The sequence below is a fragment of the Rana temporaria genome, chromosome 12 (genome assembly GCF_905171775.1).
Source record: "Rana temporaria chromosome 12, aRanTem1.1, whole genome shotgun sequence".
Classification (NCBI taxonomy): Eukaryota; Metazoa; Chordata; class Amphibia; order Anura; family Ranidae; genus Rana; species Rana temporaria.
In genome coordinates this window covers 53,342,830-53,359,953 of record NC_053500.1, presented here as the reverse complement: position 1 = coordinate 53,359,953, position 17,124 = coordinate 53,342,830, and the positions used below count along the sequence as shown (strand labels likewise).

Genomic DNA, 17,124 nt, shown 5'->3' with positions numbered 1-17,124 from the left:
TTTGGCACGTCAAGTTCCTCGGTCGTGTGTACGGGGCCTGAGAGGTGATCCATGTGTTAGGGAGTTAATGTACTGATGACCAGAAGGATGTGAGAGAGAATGGCTTATGGCCTGCATCTGTGCACGTGAACAAGGTGTGAGCTTGGCGTAGGAACCAATCAATTGCCTGAAGCTCTGTCTGTAGACAAGGATGTTCAGCTGCATGTGCGGGTCGTGTGTACTGTATGGCAAGGAGCAGCCTGCCTACAGGCACATTCCTTTTAACTTGCAAAAGACAAAAAGAGCAAAAACAAGCAGAAAGCCAAGTTGATGAGCCTGTACCTTTTATGGGGATTTGCCAGAGTCAAGGATCCCATGCAAAAGGAATGCAAGAAGTCCAAAAGTCCTATACCACTCCATCCCTGCTTTGCCCCTAATGCCTCGTACACACGATCGGAATCTCCGATGGAAAAAGTCAGCGGAATCTTTTCATCAGATCGCGTGTGTGCCCCATTGGACTTTTTCCGTCGGAAATTCCGACGGAGTTGGAAAGAGAACATCGGAAATTCCGTTCGTCTGTATGGAACTCTGACAGAGAAAAAAACATGCATGCTTGGAAACAATTCAACGCATGCTCGGAAGCATTGAACTTCATTTTCTAGGCTTGTCGTAGTGTTGTACGTCACAGCGTTTTTTACGGTCGGAATTTGGTGTTTCCATGTGTATGCAAGACAGCTTGCCGTTGGAAAAATCCGTCTGTGTTTATTGCGACAGAAACTCTGATCGTGTGTACAGGGTTGTGATACATTTGCCTATATGTCTCAGTTTACTGCTCCCTGCTAGCCAGGTTATTGATGTGCTAATGTCCCCTCACTATTTCTAAAGGTTAATTGATCTATTGTGTTGTGTGAAGGAGAGCTGGGTTTAAGTGGCTTGTGTTAATTATTCTGATTGCTTCATTGTGGTAATTATCTCTCTATATGCGGGGTCGAGCGGTCTGGTTGATGTATTCAGTACAGCTAGTGCTCAGCGTCATTGATGTCATTGTCTAAAGAAAATGTGTTTCAGCATCGGCCCCGTCGTGTCTACCTACTCATCTGTATGGAAGCCCCAGTGTGAGGGGGGCGGAGATTTGTCATTGTAACAGTTTTGGAAATGACATATAAGCTGTGTGTTATAACATTAAAGTCTGTGTTGTTCAAGCAGTAAGCTGGTCTCATGTGTGGCTTTCTGGGCGATTCCAGGGATATCCCTCCTCGTGGAATATTGGGGTGATTTTCGTTATGGAAAGAAGGGAACGTTGACGGGGATATCATACCGATACCGTCACAATTGGTTGGTAGCAGTGGGATTTTTCCCTTCTATTCCCCTTCACACCCGGATTCCAAGCAGACACTGGAAGAACTACTGGAAGTTCGTGGAAGGATTGCTAGCAACAAAACCAAGCGGGTCATCATAGCAGAATCAATGGAGCTAGACCAGGAGGACGGGATTGCAGCAACGCCAGCAGTACAAGAGATGGAGACACCAGTGATTCAGGAGGAGGAATCGCCAGCCAACAAGCTAATGAGAGAGAAGCTAGCGTGGTTCGGCCCGAACCCAACGCCAGATGTGGTGCTGAAAGTGATGGACCTGTTAGCGAAGGAGGCTAAAGAAATAAGAGACGCGGAGCTACAGAAGGATCAACAAATAAGGGACGCAGAACTACAGAAGGATAAACAAATAAGGGACGCAGAGCTACAGGAGGCTAAAGAAATAAGGGACGCAGAACTACAGAAGGATAAACAAATAAGAGACGCAGAGCTACAGGAGGCTAAAGAAATAAGAGACGCAGAATTACAGAAGGATAAACAAATAAGAGACGCAGAGCTACAGGAGGCTAAAGAAATAAGGGACGCAGAACTACAGTTAAAACTGGCAGCAGTCCAACAAGCAGCCGCACATTCTCCAAACAGTGAGTACAGCACAGCAGACGCAAGGAAGATTCCGTTTAGCGCTTTTAAAGCTTTTGATGAAAAGGACTGTGAGATTGATAACTTCCTGGCGGATTTTGAGCGACAATGTAACCTGCACCGAATAGCTAGAAGAGAGTGGGTTGCAATATTGTCAGGCAAACTGTCAGGCAAAGCTTCTGATGCTTTCCGTACCGTGCCAGATCAGGATATTCATAGCTACGCCCGGGTTAAAGAAGTGCTCCTGGCTCGTTATGCAGTAACCCCAGAGTCCCACCGACAGAAGTTCAGGGACTCACGCAAAACCACGAAAGACTCTTATGCGGAATGGGCATGCCAATTGTCCCGGTCGGCCTCTAACTGGGCTAACAGCAGCCAGGCCACCACCGCAGAGGACATTTTGCAACTAATGCTCCTGGAGCAATTTTACAATGACATCCAGACGGACGTCAAAGATTGGGTGAGAGATCGCAGGCCCATGACTCTACCAGAGGCCGCGAAGTTGGCGGATGAATATGCAGATACTCGCAAGACGAACCAGGTCACACCACAGGAACAACCTCCACCACAAACGGTGCCCTCACACCCACCAACCGCTAGATACCAACCTCCTAACAGACCGGTGACATCTAGCCCTCGCTATCATCGCCAGGAGGGCAACGAACAACGCTGCTTCCGGTGCAAACAGCTGGGTCACTTCAAGCAGAATTGCCCCATGAATGACAACACCAGGTCAAATTGGTCTCAACCTGGGTACCGCCCACCAGCAGCAGCCCATTGTGTAGACTCGGCTTGGGATCCAAAGGAGCTGGGTCAGGAAGAACCATTGGGCACCCCTTACGAAGCCCTCATGGTACAATCTGTTATTACGGACAACAGGGAACACCATTGTCAGCTGGTCATGGGCGACAGCCCTGAGCCGGAGGGGCCCTGGAGGGAGCTGGGCAGAAAGAGGCACCGCCGGCCACCCTTCAAGAAGAAGAGGTCCTGGAAGCCGTATAACAAGCTGACCTGGGAGGAGAAGAAGCGACTGGAGGAGAGGGAGTCGCAGCGGGCGTCCCAGATGCGTGCCGAGATGTTCGCCAAGGGCCCACCGGTGGCCCCTTACACCACCACCCAGTTCCTGATGAAGGACCACGTGGAGAGCCTGCAGGACATGAGCAAGCAGGAGCTGATCCGTGAGTACATAGAGCTGGAGGAGTGCATAAGCCGCATGGAGGAGGAGAACAACCACCTGAGGTCACAGCGGGCTGACCCCCCCAGGCTCCATGAACTGGAGATGGAGCTGGAGAAGCTCCAAGAGGAGAACCGGCGGCTGCGGAGGGAGCAGGGGGTGGCTGACCTTATGGGGCTCTGATTCCCCTCCCCCCCCCGGACTCTGAGCACCAGTGCTACAGCATTTCAACAAATATAACTTTTTCTTTTTATGAATCTCCTGGGATTGTCACTTCAGAGCCATAACCTGCCCCCTCCCATAGCGGGACACCTAGACGGCGGCGCACAGACCCATTCGCTGTCTTCACACTGACTTCTGGTGACTTTACAGATCGCACAAAGACTTGGGGACTGACCGGCGTGTGATCTGACGACCCGGTGACATACCTGAGTCTGAAGCAGTTGCCAAGGGAGGTCAGTCATGCCAAACGGAGTTAACCTCTGACTAATAGCTCTGAACCCGTCAACCCTACTGGACCAGGGAAGGTCCAACCGGGTTTGCCGGAGCAGGGAGCAAAAGGGGGGCCATTGTGATACATTTGCCTATATGTCTCAGTTTACTGCTCCCTGCTAGCCAGGTTATTGATGTGCTAATGTCCCCTCACTATTTCTAAAGGTTAATTGATCTATTGTGTTGTGTGAAGGAGAGCTGGGTTTAAGTGGCTTGTGTTAATTATTCTGATTGCTTCATTGTGGTAATTATCTCTCTATATGCGGGGTCGAGCGGTCTGGTTGATGTATTCAGTACAGCTAGTGCTCAGCGTCATTGATGTCATTGTCTAAAGAAAATGTGTTTCAGCATCGGCCCCGTCGTGTCTACCTACTCATCTGTATGGAAGCCCCAGTGTGAGGGGGGCGGAGATTTGTCATTGTAACAGTTTTGGAAATGACATATAAGCTGTGTGTTATAACATTAAAGTCTGTGTTGTTCAAGCAGTAAGCTGGTCTCATGTGTGGCTTTCTGGGCGATTCCAGGGATATCCCTCCTCGTGGAATATTGGGGTGATTTTCGTTATGGGAAGAAGGGAACGTTGACGGGGATATCATACCGATACCGTCACAAGGGTATTAGGGTGAAATCCCAGATCTAGAACCCCAGAGATTACATATGTTCCTTGGCCTGGTCCTTGCAATGTTCCTAAGACTATTAGCCAACAGGTGGACTCCTTCCAGACTATATAGAGCCTTCTTTCCCATGATACTCCGCACTGGCAGGGGTAGGGCTGGTACCCTCTATGGCAGTGATGGCGGACCTTGGCACCCCAGATGTTTTGGAACTACATTTCCCATGATGCTCATGCACTCTGCAGTGTAGTTGAGCATCATGGGAAATGTAGTTCTAAAACATCTGGGGTGCCAAGGTTCGCCATCACTGCTCTATGGTAACACCCCACTCACTACTCTGCATTCCTGTAGCAGCTATCTTGGCAACTACACTGTCTACTGTCACCACAAAGGCTTCCGGCTCTAACTATAGTAACACCTAGTGGTCAATTTGAGGAACTGCCCTGGGCACACCTGCGCCCATACCCTACATATGTATATGAGTGAATGTATGTATGTAAGTGAGTGTATGTATGTATGTATGTGAGTGAGTGTATGTGTGTGTAGCACCTGTGTACTTTCAATTCAGGTGCTATCTTAAATTTAGAGGGGGATGAGAGAGTTATGTTGCTCTTATCCAGCTAATTTATGTAAATTGGGCCTCTGCTCTAGCTGGGCTGTACTGCCAGTTCATTCTGTTTTCCAGAGATACCTTTCCATCTCTGGGCGACAGGTAGCAGCAGTGGAGTTCAGTCTAAGGCGCCTCTTGCCAGCAGCCAATCAGAGGAGTTTCTCCCTCGCGGGGCATGCTGGGGGAGGGTACTTCTAGGGCAGATGCCATCTTGTAGTGTGATCTGTTCCTGGTTCCGGGTGAGGCACCCACCTTCAGGGTGTGCGCACATCACGGGCCCCGGCGATATGGCCTACCAGGCCGGGGCGCACATGCTACGCGGTGTCCTTGGTTCCGGGACCACGATGGCCCAGGGCAACTGAAGCATTGGCAGGGCCCCAGTTACCCACTGGGTACCCAAAATTCTGAAGAAGATCCCAAGCGAGTTGTGCTGTTCGATGGGGTGTCAGTCTGAGGTGAGCCCGGAGGCAGGCGATCCAACAGGGCCTAGACAATACATCGGGGATCGAGGTGACCGGACACTGACAGTTTGTTTGATGGCAACCTGCCAGTCGGTGACAATTTGAGAGACTACCAGAGGGAGATTCAGGCACTAATTTACAAAGGAGGATTTACCTCACTTCCTATGTTCTGGAGAAGGGACCTGTGGCAGAGGTCCCGTTCTGATTTGTCAGTTCTATTAAGTTTAATTTCTCCTCAAGTTCCGAGTGATACCCTGGCTGCCAGGTCGGTGTGAGAGGCCTGTCCAGGTACACTATACCCACTCCGGCGGGAGTGGCGACGAGGGGTTAGAGTCCCATTGGAAGCAGGATTGTTTCCATCATCCATAGGCCTGAATCTGCAAGTTCTCCTTTCACCAACTTATCTCTATCTACCTCAAGTTAATTGTTTGCCGTGTTGGGCAAGAAATAAAAGCACAGAAAACGACACCCTGCTGTTTGGACATTCCGTCATTGCTCTCATCATCATCATCCCTAGACACATCACAGAGGTAACATAACATGCCGACCCAATCTAACCAGTGGCTCCTGAGGGGGTAGCGCTACACGTGTGTCTGTGTATGTTATACCTATCAGTCAGTGTGGGCCTGTCCAGTATTTAACCCTAAATCCCACAGTCCTGGGCAGGGCCGCTGATAGGGAGGGACCATCAGTCCTCCTGTAGGAGGCACGGGCGCATAGGGGGGCCCAAACAGCAGGGGGAATTAGTGTGATTTGGCAGAGGGGCAGTTACAGAAGGATGCCCTGTGCAGCTCTCTGCAGCAGCTGAAAGCCAACTTCTCCCCCTCCTGCTGGCTTTTAGCTGCTGCAGAGAGAGAGACACAGGGCATCTTTCCTGTAATTGCTTCCCCGACACTGATTCCCCTCCCTGTTCTGCCTGCTTCTAAACCCCCCCCCCTCCACCCCCGTGTGTCCCCTTGTCACTGTGAACATAATATTTTTTTTAATGTAAAAAACAAATAAAAAAGGGCTAATTCACACAGGTTTGTTTGTGTCCACTAATAATGATTTTTGTTCTGACTCCAATTGTTGTGATAGCGATATATCCCTTGCTGAGACCTCTATGCCTGGCCTGTATAAGCAGATATACTCACTGCGGACAATCCTTGTCAGACAGCTGAACTCGCCAATACCGATTCATTCAAAAGTGTTTATTCTTTAACTTCAGGGCTTACAGCAGATAACAGGAACAGCAGATGAATGGTGATAGTATTGTGCGGTCAAAAGATGATGCCTTTCCTACGTACTGTGCAGACTACATGAGTGTCCTTGTCACATGTGGCTTGCTGGCTGAAAAGATGACACAGGAAGTACTCCACACAGGAAGCAGGGAGGGGCATACATACACTGAAAATATGTGGTAACTCAAAGAATCACAGAAAAACATGTGCATTGCAACAAAGGGCCACTAGATGGCAGCATAGGATAACACATAGATTTAGCTATGAGAAATAGTTAGGCAAACCACACTATATAAACTCTATCTATATAACAATGCTAATATTAACTGAGGGCTATGCATCTCATATTCTATGCCCCTATTGGGGCAGCACACTCCCCGTCTGGCATGATAATGCCACTATTTACATAATACAACGGTAGTTATGCAAATAAACAACAGCGCAATTTGCTTGATGTCTTGAAAACCTGAAAGACATAATGGAGAACATGCATATAATGCAACAACATCTATAATATAAGGCTTCAAGTTGTGACAACTAAAGTTCCAGATACTTCCTTCTCAAAGTTGCAGGTAGGATCCAACAGCATACCCAAGTAAGTTCAGCCTCCAAACGGCAAGAGCAAAATGAGTTCCGGGATAGGTCTGATGAAAGTCTTTACAGTCCCTATAATCCAAAGGCCTGCAACTCTTATGGCTCCCTCTGTGAAGTGTCTACCATGGTGTTTCACCCTTTCATGGTAGTGCCGTATGAGCAGAGTGGTGATGTGATGGCGAGCAGGTATAATGAGAGGATTCTGTTCTTGCTCACTGAACTTAGCCTTGTTTAGGTGTCCACCAACCCTTAACGTGCCATCATTGTCAATGAATGGGTTCAGGTTAGCAATTGGACTGTTTTTTGGAATGTCCCCCTTGTCACGGATACGTCTGATTTCTGAGCCAAAGACATCCTGTTGTACACTGCGTATTACGATCAGTTCAGCTTCAGCAATGTCTTTTGCAGAAAGAAGCCTTTGGCACATGTGCCAACCTTGACAGTGAGCATCTGTGAGCTTTGTGTGAAAGCAGTGTGCAATATGAACTAACCTCGCGGTGGTGCGTACCAGCCTTGTCCACTTGGAGAAACGTTCAAAGCGTTGACAGCCCAAGGCACGTCTTTGTTCAGTTCTGGTGACAAGGGTTTTAACTTCAGGACGGACCTCTGGATCTTTGTCGGGTTCTAGAAGACGTCAGCCGTGGTTTCTTCTGGATCAGTCAGCAAGAATTCAGGACCTTGTAACAAGAATTTACAAAGGCACTCGCAGACACTGGCCTGGTGCCATGATCTGCAGGATTAATTTCAGATGGAACATAATGCCATTGTTCAGGTTTAGATGATTTTCTTATTCTTTCTACACGGTTGCTGACATAGAAACGTTTAGTCTGGTTGTATATGTAGCCCAGAACAACGTTGCTGTCTGTGTAGAATTTGATGTCATCTATCTGAATGTCTAGCTCACGCAGTATGAAATCTGCAATCTCTACAGCTAGCACAGTCCCACAAAGTTCAAGCCTAGGAATTGTGTGTTCAGGCTTGGGTGCTAACTTAGCTTTCCCAAACAGAAACCCTACATGGGTTAGATTAGCTGAATCCCTTACCTTGAGGTAGGCAACAGCCGCTATGGCCTCAGTAGATGCATCTGAGAAGATGTGCAGCTCTTTCCTCCGACTGGTAGCAAGGGAAGTCGGAGTGTAGCAGCGTGGTATACGGATTCCATCTAAGGCATGTAACGACTGTTTCCAAGACTCCCACCTTGAAAGTTTGTCTATTGGTAGTGGGGCATCCCAATCTTTGATAGTCTCAGAGAGCTGTCTAAGTATGGATTTACCTGGTATGGTGATGGGAGCCACAAATCCCACTGGATCGTATAGGCTGTTCACCACTGACAGAACTCCACACCTGGTAAATGGCTTGTCTGCAGAGCTGACTTGAAAGCCGAAGCTGTCTTTTAATAAGTCCCACCGTAGGCCCAGACTTCTCTGCACAGGTGGCATGTCCATCCCCAGATTTAAGTCTTTAAACCCTGTGGCATGATCGCCAGGTGAAAGGCTTTCATAACTGCAACACTGTTTGAGGCAATCTTGTGTAGTCTGAGGTTAGCCTCAGAAAGCATAACTTGTGTCCTTTGGAGCAGATCTATGGCTTCTTCCACTGTAGGTAAAGATTTAAGTCCATCGTCCACATAGAAATCTCTCTCGACGAAATGTCGAGCATCTGCACCATACTCCTGTTCTCCATCAAGAGCAGTCCTTCGTAAACCGTATGTTGCGACGGCAGGTGAGGGGCTATTTCCGAAAACATGAACCTTCATGCGGTATTCAATCATCTCATTGTTCATGTTGTTGTCACGGTGCCACAGAAACCTTAGGAAGTTCCTATGGTCTTCTCGTACAATAAAGCAATGAAACATTTGTTCAATGTCCGCAGTTATGGCAACTGGCTCTCTTCTGAACCTCATGAGTACACCTACAAGGTTGTTGGTAAGGTTAGGACCAGTGAGAAGAATATCGTTCAGGGATACGCCCTGATGCTTGGCACTGGAGTCGAACACTACCCTAATTTGTTTTGGCTTACGTGGATGGTACACTCCGAAGAAGGGTAGGTACCAGCACTCATCGTGTATTTGAAGAAGTGGAGCTGGCTCAGCGCGCTCATTGTCAAAGATCCTCTTCATAAAGGTAATGAAATGGTCCTTCATTTCAGGCCTGTTCTTTAGTGTTCGTTAAAGTGAGTTGAATCTGGAAAAAGCCTGTTCACGATTGTTTGGCAGTTTGACCTTTGCAGCACGAAGAGGCAATGGTGCAACCCAGCTGTTAGACTCATCCTTGAAGAATTCTTTGTCCATTATTTTGATGAACTCTGTCTTCAACTGACAAGGCTATTTTGTTGTCGTCACTTGTGGTACAAAACACTGTGGTACCTAGGTTGTCATCACAAAGGATAGGAGTGACATCAGGTACTTGGATGATGTCAAGAGGCTTCTCCTTTATTTCATAATGGTGAGGGCACTCTTTGAAGTGGGATGCACGTCCATTTCCTAACATGTAAGTTTTGAAGGAGTGGATCTCAGATGACATACACATTCTATCCAAGCATACATCGCCCACTATTACCCAGCCTAGATCAAGTCTTTGTGCATAAGGGGCATCCTCAGGTCCATCACACTGCTCACGTACCTTATGTACTCTAAGAATGTCTCTTCCTAGCAAGACTAAGATTTCAGCATTCATGTCCATTGCGGGAATCTCATCAGCAAGGTGCCTTAAGTGAGGATGGTGATATGCAACCTCTGGAGTAGGAATCTCTTCTTTCGTCTGGTATCTGGTCACACTCGACTAATGTTGGTAGGAGTATGCCCTCTTTCCCTTCGATATGAGACACCATGAACCCATCGACCCTTCTGCCGAAAGTCTCTACACGACCAGAACAGGTTCTGAGAGTATACGGTGTGGCATGACCCTCAATGCCAAAGATCTCAAAGAATTTAGGCTTAACCAGGGATCTGTTGCTCTGTTCATCTATTATGGCATACATCCTGGCAGCTTTTTCAGGTTGATCCTCTGGGTATACCTTAACAAGGCTGTAACGGCTACCCACTGGTGTGAGGGTCTCCGCCGTTGGAGACGTCCTTTTCCCTGGCAAGCTGCGATATGCAGGTACCGCCGGTATATCCCATCAAACGCCCTTCCAAGAAACGAGACATGCTACGTTTGAAGGGTCAAGCAGACTGACTTTATTTTCCACATTTTTCCTCCTTATATCTGGTTACAACTGTACAGAAACAAATGACACTCCCCCCCTCATCACACACTAAGGCTAATTACTAAACATTCTTTAATTAATAACAACAAAACCTTCACCCACTCCGTCTCCTAGGCAGACGTTTCGTCTCCGCATACAGAGACAGTGTTATCACACATAAACAGTTTTTAACATGCATAATTATAGTTCTGAGAGCAGACCTGGGATTAACACCTGTCCATTACAACACCTTTATACAAGGACAATGGACTGTCTCCCAGGCCCTGACGCAATTAGCATGTCACTAGACTGAGTCATAGAATATTGACTGGTTGGGGTCACAATTAACCAACATCTTGTAGTCTCTCAAGATCCTGCAATTATTATCAATGTCCAGGCAGAATAGTCCATAATCCGTTACAAAGGCATATCTTGGCACAGCACTTGTGATCTAAACCTTCTCCACAGACTTCTGTGCATGAAGAAGAAACATTCTCCTGGGCTAGAGCGTGGCTTCGTTGCTCCCCGCCATGATTTGAGAGAGGGGTGGAGGTAGGTAGCTGCTGTGGGCTGTCTGTAAGTGGAGTAGGATGCATAGCTGTCACATGTCTTTCGCTGCTGCATTCTGTGCACTTGATGACAACTTTACAGTCCTTGGCAAAATGAGTATAAGAAGCACAGCACCTGTAGCATACTCCAAGTTTCTGGAGAATCTCCCTGCACTCTTGTAAAGTCTTTGCTCTCAGCTCTCGGCATTTCTTAAGAGGGTGAGGCTTCTTGTGAATAGGGCACTGACGATTAGGATCTTTATCTTTATCACCCGAATCACTCTGGTATGCATGAGAGGATACGGGTGGTGAGATGTCTGTCCTTTTAACAAATATTGCTCTATGAAAGTCTCTGTGTTTAGCTGCTGTGTTGTCATACCTTGGAGATGGTGATGAAGCAGGCAAGTTGGGTTCACTGAAGCTGAAGCTGGGATCATTTCTCATCCAGGCTTGTTCACTGATGAACCTGCAAAAATATGAGAATGGAGGAAAGGATGTGTTATAGTCTCTTTTGTACCTTGAGCCCTGCTGCGCCCATCTCTCTTGCAGGCTGTATGGCAGTTTAGACACCACTGGATTGACACCATGAGCAGTGTCCAGGAAGCTTAGTCCAGGTAGACGTGGGTCTGTCTTTGCCAACTCTAACTCCATGAGGAGGTCACTTAGATCTTGAAGCTTGCGATAGTCTTTGTTCCCTATTTTTGGGAAGTTTTGCAGTCTCTTGAATAGAGCGCCTTCTATGGCTTCTGAGCTACCATAGGCTTGCTCAAGTCTTGCCCATGTGGCAACAAGACCTGCATCTGGGTGGTCAACATGTACTGTCCTCAGTCTTTTAACACGATTTGCAGATTCTGGCCCCAGCCACCTTATGAGCAAATCAAGTTCCTCCTTGGTAGTAAGGTTGAAATTAGCAATAGCAGCCTTGAAGGTTGATCTCCAGGCCCTGTAGCTCTCTGGACAGTCATCAAACCTTGAGAGACTGGTGATAATGAGCTCACGGCGCGCCATATGGCTGGCTAAGTCATTCAAGTCTGATCTCTCACTCTTTGGTGCCAAAGTAATCTGTGGAACCCCTTGGGTGTGAAAGTTCTCTGGTGAAGAAGGGTGAGGTTTACCAGGATGAAATGATGTTGCATGAGCGCTTAACTTTGGTGTAGTCTTTAAGGCTTCTGCTGGCTGTGGCTGGAGCTGCGGCTTGTCGCTGGAAGTCACCTTGTTGATGGCAGGAGTTGATGTGGTTTGCTGCGTAGATGCTCTTGCGCTGTGGACTTGAGGAGACTCAGGCATTTGGAGCTGGGAGGTCCCTGAGTTGAGAGTCAGAACAGTGTTGTTAGTAGGAGGTACAGGAGATGACTCTGTATCTTTGTAAACATTATGCTTTAGCACATAATCACTGGTGCGATCAATTGGATCTTCCAGTTCTGCTGGGATAAGACAGTCTGAATTAGTACTTTGACCCATTGCTTGTTCAAGGACTTTCAGCCTTGCTAGCGCACCTGCTTCCTCTTTCTCTATTTGCAGAATCTTTATTTGGGATTCCATCTCTGCTTGGCGAGTTTTGCTCTGGGCTTCCATCTCTGCTTGGCGAGTTTTGCTCTGGGCTTCCATCTCTGCTTCAAGAGCTTTGCTTTGGGCCTTCATCTCTGCTTCAAGAGCTTTGCTTTGGGCCTTCATCTCTGCTTCAAGAGCTTTGCTTTGGGCCTTCATCTCTGCTTCTTTCTTAGCAAGGGTGCTTTGCGCTTTTTTGGATTCAGCATCAGCGTGGGCCTCTATTAGCTTGTCGCTTAATGTTGAACTTCTGGAGCGAGAGGATCTAGAAGAACGTGCAGTGTGCTTGGTTGATGTTGATCTGTGAGATCTGGTCTCTTGCAGTTGAGCAATGCGGAGTTCTGCCTTACACTGAGCATTTTGCACTAAGAGATCCCTTTGTTGGTTCAGTGCATCAGTCTGGGTCAGTTCTGCTGAAGAGTCCTCTATATTACAGAGATAAAGTTTTTTCCAATGGGAAAGGGAAGGGGATAATTTGCGGTGCGTACTTTAGCAAATTGATAGTGATGAGAAAGCACAATTCTTGTTAGAAAATTACAAAAATGCTTTATTTATGAATACAAAACATACAATACAATAGTTTAAAAGAAAAGTGGACAACCAGTTTGTTGATTTGATTCAGTGGATAACACAGCATCAGTCAGTTGTAAATATGGATGCAACTGGAAAAAGGAAATCGCATGGACCCTACATGTTTCGCGGACTTCCGCTTCTTCAGGGGAGGGAGCGATATCCAGTCAAAATATGCAACTAAAAGGTATATATACAAGCATTAACCAGTAAAATATGATACACATTCCAATTGCTTAAATCAGGTACAACATATAATGGTAAAAAATGGTTCCAAAGTTTAAAGACCACACTATCTTACCCACGAGTTGCCCACAACTAGCGACAAACACAGAAAACCGCCGAGGTGAAAATGGTCATGTGCATGATCCTGCAAATGAGCAGGAAAAGTTTGAAAATGGTCACAAAAGGACAGTCATATAAGGGTTAACATGTAAGTGAGACAGAGGTAAAAAAAAAAAAAAAAACACACCATAGCCAAAGCAATAGGGATGGCTAGGGGTTAAAATATTATTATCTGTGAGCTATATATGTATTTAAGACATAATGACCAAAATATTGGTTAACTTAGTTTAGCAGTAATGACTGTGAGACCATAAAGCATAAATGACTTACATATATAACGGTTTATGGGGTTAAAGACCAGGGACATCAATGAGCAATCCAGCTGCAGTGTTAATTCAAGGAAGGAATCATGTAGATTTCCCAAAATATCTGTTTAAACGATAACAATTGGCTACAAATTACAAAGGTGTCCCTGCCTCCAAACGGGGCAACCATAGAAAAAGATAAAAATAAAATAAATTGTATAAACATTATCAAAACGGAGCCGAGATTATTTAGAAATTGCAAAAAAATACACATACCTGTATAAGATCTATATAAGGATCGCAGGCAGTGTTGCAAAGTCACAATAAGCTTAGTGTGTATAAAGCCAGAAGAAATCAGCTGCTTGATCCAGGAGGGGAACTAAAGAGCATACACAGCAAGCATAGTTGCAATTAGATGGAGTGAAATCTAGCAGTGTAGTTGTAGAGAGATAGCACAAAAGGAGTTTAACATACCTGCAAAGCATTAAGGACAAGAGTGCTCACTGAACATATGACCCTGCGGCATTCTGCACTGAGTGTGCAGCAAAATGCCGTTTAAATAGGCTGTCCTAACCCGATGTGTGACGTGTAAGCATCACATGATATCGGGTGGGCCAATCACAGCTGAAACAAGTCCCAAAGCAATGCGTGCAATACACCTGCATCGTGAGGAGGCTTGATGGGATGACAGGTGGAATGGATCAAGCAGAGAGCTCACTATGTCAAAACGGTGGGGAGAAAATTTAACCCCATCAGTGGACAAGTGGGCTCAAGAAAGTATGTGTGACAATGCACACAGCAAACAAGGCAAGCTGATCACAGATGGACAGGGGCTGTGTTGTCAGTATTACCGACAAAAAAGGAAGACTGCTAACGACATTGCATAGGGGAAAATCAGCTGTGGTAAGGGGAGTGAGTGTGGAGGCTAACACTAAACTCCCCGAGCGCCCTTGTGGCCAATAAACAAACTGCACAATTGGCCATACCAAGTAGGAAACTGCGACACATCGCCAAATGTGCCCAAAACAGTGGAAAGAAAGTTGAAGCCCAGCCCGATATCCACTATCAGGTTGAGGGCCTCAAAATATTGGATGTGGCCAGAAAACTGTGGAACCATTAAATTAGTACATATGATTGAAGTAGTTTGTGTAGATATTATAGATATTATATATGTAAAAAACATATGACTATAGAGCTGATTTTTGGTTGAAAATAAAAACAAATAGTTCATATAGTATGGTTACAGTGTACCTACTATAAATTCATAATTCAACAATATAATTCAACAATGTTAAAGGAACAGGATGTTATCCTGTATCCTAAGAAATGCCCCAGTTAATTATGCATTGAAAAGAGGGAAAGAGTAGATTGGACAAAAAAACAAAAAAAAAAAAACACAAAAAAAAAATTATAATAATAATTATATAAAATAAGGAGAAAAAAAGAAAAAGAAAAAAAAAAAGAAAAGAAAAAAAGAAAAAAAAAAAAAAAAGAAAATGGGGAAATTCATAAAGAAGGAAAGAGGGGGTGAAGAAAAGGGGTATGCATACATATTGATCCGATGAATGGAAACAAAAAGCACCGACCAAAGTTGGTAAGGGGGGGGGCGACAAAAAACAAGAGCATATAAGGACCAATATGTTTACAGGAAAGATTTAAAGCTCAAATTCTCATTCAAGCCAGGGTATCGTGTAGCTTGGAGACTATAAATCCATCGAGCTTCTGATTGTAATAGCGCTGAATCCACACTGCCACCCCTAAGATCGGGGGGATGTGATCCAGAGCCATAAAGGTAAACACCTTTGAATCAAAGTTGTGAGAGGTGGCGATATGTGAACCAATAGCAGTAACTATTTTCTTTCTAAAGATGGGTTTAATGTGGTCACCAATTCTTATGCAGAAACATCTTTTGGTCTTTCCCACATAGAAACAACCACATATACATTGGGCAAGATAAATCACTCCCAATGTTTGACATGTCACTAATGTTTTGGTTGTATGCCATTGACCATTAGGCAGTTTAAATTTTGTGTAGTTAGCTACATAGGGACACATATCACAACCACCACAGGGTGCAGTGCCTCCTCTGCGGGAGATCTCTTTTGAAATGTCAGGAGTCGGAAAAAAATGACTTCGAACAAGCCGGTCCCTGAGTGAGGGAGCCCTGCGATAAGTGACTTCTGGGTAGTTCTGCACAAATTTGCTTATATTAGGGTCAGCGCAGAGTAAGGGCCAAAATTGTTTTAGAATATTTTTTATATCTCTGTGCTGGCTGGAATAGCGGGTGATAATGCGCACAGTGTCCGGTTTTTGGTTGTTATACTTAGTTTTTTTGGGTCCTTTAGAGAAAATGAGAGAACTCCTTTGTTGTGGTTTAACTCTATTGTAAGCTCTTTTAAGGCATCTATGGCTATACCCTCGTTGCTTCAATCTGTGATACAGATTGGTTGAATGGATCCGAAAATCCTCATCCCTACTGCAGTTACGTCTTATACGTAAATACTGGCTGTAGGGGATGCTATTCACCAGTGATTCAGGGTGAGCGCTTCCTGCATGCAGGATCGTGTTTCCTGCAGTGGGTTTCCTATAGAGGGAAGAAAAGATCATGCCCTGTTCATCAATGGACACCGTCAGATCGAGAAAATGAATCTCCGTGCTGCTGTTGTCCATAGTGAACCTAAGGTTAAATTCGTTGTCAGATATCGCGGTGACAAAATCTCGCAATTCCGATTCTGTTCCTGTCCAGAAAAGGATATATTACAGTCTTGCAAGAAAGCAGTGTATTTTGCAGACAGCCGTTGGTAGTGTTCATACGCAGCAGATAGGCGAACTATAGAATCTCCTAGTTCAGCTGGTCGATCATTAAAGCGTGGCAAAACTGACATGCAGTGTGCAGTTCTGTCCCAGAAGTCTGATAGCTTGCTGGAGAACTTATCTCTAGTGTATTCTTAGTTTTCTCTGAGTTTCTGTATTGGTTTTATTGTACGCTTGGGTCTTACACTCTGTTCAGCAATATCTGCAGAGACTGCTCCCTGTACGTCTGCGGGTTCAGAGGCATGATGAATCTGCGTTGGTTCAGCCGTAAAAGAGTGTTCAGAACCTTGTCTAGACATTTCTCACGGTTTTGTAAAAAATGGTACTGTCTTTTTAAGAAGACGAACAGCAGCTTAGACAGGTGGGGTAACACAGTTCAATTAGAGAAACAGCTTTCAACATTCACATGAAGCGCAGTAAGCTTGTGCGACCATGTGCTTACACAAGATGGCGGCTGGCACTGAGCTTGATTGCAGATTAGGCACACACATATACCCAGCATGCTGTAAGAATTCTATGCATCTTTTGACTGTTCTGACTCCGATTGTTGTGATAGCGATATATCCCTTGCTGAGACCTCTATGCAGGGCCAGATTAAGAACATCATGGGCCTGGTGCTGAGGATTTTGGTGGGGCCTTTTAGGCTGCATTCACACCTCCGCGACAAGTAACGCCGCGTACGCGGCGTATTTTGCCGCGAATAGTGTAACTTTTTTTTTACAAATCCTTCCTATTGCTTTGTATGGCCGAACGCCAATGCCGCCTGAAAAAA

At 45.8% G+C, this 17,124-nt stretch overlaps 1 long non-coding RNA gene across 1 annotated transcript; it reads right to left on the bottom strand.

Annotated features, from left to right (window-relative positions):
* Window positions 1-13,045: 13,045 nt before the first annotated feature.
* On the bottom strand, window positions 13,046-14,196 carry LOC120919190. The gene is made up of 5 exons (XR_005744529.1): window positions 14,013-14,196; window positions 13,815-13,917; window positions 13,564-13,662; window positions 13,250-13,318; window positions 13,046-13,128 (listed from the first exon to the last, which is right to left on the bottom strand). It is a non-coding gene; the product is annotated as an uncharacterized LOC120919190 (long non-coding RNA).
* Window positions 14,197-17,124: the final 2,928 nt, after the last annotated feature.